The sequence below is a fragment of the Myotis nattereri genome (genome assembly GCF_964212035.1).
Source record: "Myotis nattereri genome assembly, chromosome: 16".
In the NCBI taxonomy this organism is placed as follows: domain Eukaryota; kingdom Metazoa; phylum Chordata; class Mammalia; order Chiroptera; family Vespertilionidae; genus Myotis; species Myotis nattereri.
This window is the reverse complement of record NC_138091.1, coordinates 36,046,776-36,051,239: the sequence shown is the minus strand read 5'-3', so window position 1 is coordinate 36,051,239 and position 4,464 is coordinate 36,046,776. Positions and strand designations below refer to the sequence as shown.

General features: G+C 40.1%; 1 protein-coding gene across 1 annotated transcript in view; it reads left to right on the top strand.

Moving 5' to 3' along the window:
- Positions 1-4,464, top strand: part of YPEL2 (yippee like 2) — an 87,608-nt gene that overhangs the window by 347 nt on the left and 82,797 nt on the right. The window contains exon 2 of the mRNA XM_081109409.1: positions 2,227-2,355. The gene's annotated coding sequence lies outside the window, so the exon portion shown is untranslated. The remainder of the gene's footprint in view (positions 1-2,226; positions 2,356-4,464) is intronic.

Genomic DNA, 4,464 nt, shown 5'->3' with positions numbered 1-4,464 from the left:
GTAATCCATTATATCAGTCATTTTCACTATAATTTATGATTGTAGTTGCTAGGGATCATATTTGATACAATTCTTTTTTTTATTTCTTTTTACCAAATTTTGCTTTGTTATGATTTGGAGCAGTTTAATATTGTAGGGCCAGCATATATTTTGTGTCAACCAATAGAAGATAAAGTACCCAGTGTGGTAAAGCTATTTAGAAAGTCATGTTTTAGAAGTTTGATGATTTTATAGTCGAGGTGACTAAATCACTTAATTAAAGTATAGTAGCTTTAACAAGAGCGTTGATATTCACTATCAGAACACATTTAAATACTGCTTTTCTGATTGGGGTGTCATGTTTTAAAATAGGCTAAATAGCCCGGCCGGCCTGGCTCAGTGGTTTAGTGTCAACCTATGAACCAGGAGGTCACGATTTGATTCCCAATCAGGCACATGCCCAGATAGTGGGCTCTATTCCCAGTGTGGGTCGTGCAGGAGGCAGCCAGTGATTCTCTCTCAGCATTGATGTTTCTATCTCTCCCTCTCCCTTCCTTTCTGAAATCAATAAAAATATATTTTATAAATAAATAAACAAACAAATAAATAAATAAAAATAGGCTAAATATCCTTTCATTTTGAGATAGCTATTGCTAGGCTTGGTGGACAGCATGGTGGGGAAGACCTTTCTGCTGAGATGCAGCTGGCACTAGATTTGACAGAAGCAGCTATAGGTCTAGTGTAGCATGATAGTAGTATCCCAGGTACATGGCAGTTGGCAGGCATTTCAGTAAGCAATTGGCATGAGGGAGTTTTAACATGAAGTAGTAAGAGCTTCTTTGTAGACTAAAGTCCTAGGCACGTTACCAAGGCCAAACAGAACACCAGGTACCAACCAGAGCTAGCACCCCGGTCTTGGAAATAAGCTCATTTAGTAGAACTGAAGAACAAAGTGATAACACTGGACTAATTATAGCAGCAAGTTGGTACTGAGTCCTAGAGAATATTACATCTCTAATATCTGGCCAGGGCTGGTTCTAGAAATTGGGGTAGGGCCCTGACGACAGTGGACATCTAGAAGCCACAACTGTAGAGAAAGAATGGCAGCAGGGAATTGAGATAAAAGAACGTAAAACGTAAATCTTAGTATGTTGTGTTTTTTTGTTTTTTTTTTTTTTAAAAAAAGGCCCTTGCTGGGTAGTTCAGCTGGTTGAGTGTCATCCCGATACACCAAGGTTGCAGGTTTGGTCCCTGGTCAGGGTACATACAAGGATCAACCAATGAATTCATAAATAAGTGAAACAACAAATTGATGATCTTCCCCCCCCCCCCCCCCCGACATCCCTCTCCCTTCCTCTCTATCAAATCAGTTAAAAAAAATTGTTTTAATGGTCAAGAGAGACCCTGCAGTAGATACGAGTGCCAGGCTGAATAGTTTGTTCTGAGCTGAAAGTCTTATGACTTCAGCAGGTGTCTAAACTCAAGGCATTAAAAACAAGAACCAAAACTGTTAGGCAATAATATGACATAATCATTTCAGTAACAAGTAAAATATAAATAGCAGTCTGAGACCAGGCACCAAAACAAGGTCAGAGCTAAAACGGCCAGATCCAAGAGTCAGAGATCAGAATGCAGAGAGCAGTGGTGCCAGATGAGTACTAGAAATATCAGAGGGGACACTCTGTAAAGTACATGATTGTCTGACCACTATACACCTGAAACTAATACAAAATAATGTTGAATGTAAACTGTAATTGAAAAAAAAAACCTACGTTGTACATCAACTGTAATTGAAAAAAAATTATTAAAGAAAAAATTTAAAAAAAATTTTTTTTAAAGAAGGCTGAGAGCATACCAACACAATTCATAAAGCCACTAGTGATGTTAGTGGCTTTGGACTGTTCTCTGGACTGTTCTGAATGCTAATTCAAGGCTTGAGATTCTGTATTTAAAATGAAATAAACCTGGTTGTGGTTTATTAAACTTCATCAACAAAAGAGTTGATAATTTAAATTAAGAGAAAAAGAAAAACTCACAAAGGCAATGAGTGCAGGGAAAAGAATGACAGAGTCAGTCCCTTGAATTTGCCCACAGCATCTTCAACCCCATGAAAGTAGAGAATTTGTGAGAGAACATGGTTATCAGCAGTGTCCAAAATAGGACATTGAGAAGGCAGGGCCTGGGAAAGGATGACTGCATTTGGTTTAGAAGGAGGCCTCCTTAACTGTGATTCACTTATCTCTCTAGTTGATGGAAATGATACCAGATTGCAAAGGGCTGAAGAGGACTGAATAGTACTAAATGAGGCTAGTAAAAGCCAGCCACTTATTCAAAGGAATTGGAGAACCAGAACATTTGAAAAGACAGCAGTATCAAGTGAGTTGTGTTCTAAATGGGGACTGGCTTATAAATGTGTGAAAACGAGAAGGAGCTATTGGAGAGAGATTGGAGATATTGGAGAGAGAGGATATGTGAGGATCTCTTTTAAGACTGAGTGGGTTGTATTTTTCAACAAATATTTATGAATGCCTGCCATCCAGGCACCTGGCTTATAGCTGTGAACCATACAGAACAATTCCTGCCCTCCTTAGGGCTTTTGGTCTTGTTAGTAAGTAATTGAGCTGAGAAAAGGAGGAAGCAGTATCTTTTTTTCTTATATTCCAGGGTAGCATCCTATATAATAAAAGCTTAATATGCTAAGTGTCCGACCGTTTGTACGACCATTTGACCAGTCGCTATGACATGCACTGACCACCAGGGGGCAGATGCGCCAACCATTAGATTAGCTTGCTGCTGGGGTCCAGCCAGTCGGGACTGGATGAGACAGGCCAGACATGCCCTGGAGCCCCCCCTGCAGTCCCTCCCAGGCCCCGATGGTGCACCGGTGGGGTCCCTCAGCCTGGCCTGCACCCTCTTGCAGTCAGGAATCTCTCTTGTAGTCTAGGATACCTCGCTCCTTACCACCTGATTGCTTGCTGCTCCTTACCACTTAGCTCACTGCTCCTTAGTACTGCCACAGAGGCAGGAGAGGCTCCCACCACTGCCACTGCCACTGTGCTCGCCATCTGTGAGCCCAGCTTCTGGCTGAGTAGCGCTCCCCCTGTGGGAGCCACTGACCACCAGGGGGCAGACGCTAAACACAGGAGCTGCCCCCTGGTGGTCAGTGTGCATCATAGTGACCGGTTGTTCCGCTGGTCTTTCCGCCATTCAGTTGATTTGCATGTTAGGGTTTTATTATATAGGATTATTGACTGTAGTCCCTATGCTGTACCTTTGATGTAGTGCATTTTTAAAGATTGTTCTTGCTGCTGAGTAGAAATAGATTGGAAGGGGACAGGATGGAAATAGAGATAGGGCAGTGGAAGTGGAGATGGAGAGAGTGGCTAGATTTGAGATCTATTTTAGAGGTAGAACCAATGGACTTGGTGGGTAAAGGAAGAGGGGAAACTCTTAATTGGTAGGTTTGGCTTATACAACTGAATAGTTAGATGGTGGAGCCAGTTATTGAGATGAGAAAGAAATGTGTTTCAGGAGGGAATATGAAAAATTCCAATTCCAGTCACTCTTTGAAAAGCAATGTCCAGACCCCAAGTATGCATGCTTTAGCTCTACCAAATAACGAGACAACTCTGACCCTACTTTGGAAAGAGGAATAAAGTTAACATGTATCCAGTATCTTTTATATGCCAGGTATTATTACACCTATTATCTTATTTAATATTTACCACAGTCTTGTGAAATAAGTGATATTATCCCTGATTTTTAGATTAGGAAATGGAAGCTCAGATGGGTTGGGTGGCTCACACAGATTGCACAGCTAGTAAGGTGACAAACCTATTTATGCAAAACCTTGAACTTGGTCTTCGAATACCAAGTTCAAAGCTGTTTTCAAAACACAACACTGCTGTACCCAGGCTTGTTCTTTCTCCATGATCTTTGTCATTGAACTTCTTAAATATGATCATAGGAAGAGTGTGTTAAAAGAAATCCAATTATTTCTCACATGTCATTGTTTTCCTTTTTTTTCCAAATAAAACTTTTGATTAAACAAATTAATATTTAATGTACATAAGTACTGGGCCTCTCCCAACTATTGTATGGCATTAAACAGAGGGTAGTTTTTTTCCCCACTTCCTTATTTTAACCATTTCACCATTTTATGAAAAAAAGAAATTTGAGTTTTAAAAACTCCGAAAATTTTACCTTTCTGTCTTCTGTGGTCTTTGAAGTCAAATATTAAAGTTTACCAACGATAAAACTATACTTTTGTATATTTAAGTAAAAGTTTGGATGAACTATTAACTTTTTACAGGCTCTTTCCCAAACCCATCTCCTTCATAGCTGATTCACTTCCCTTTTTCTTGGGTATATCCCTTTAGTCATCATGTTTAGGTCAGATGATTCCAAAGAAAAACATTTGGGTGGCTTTGCAAAATGTAACAGGATACACCCGGTCCTATTAATCACTAACAGCAATCACTAGCC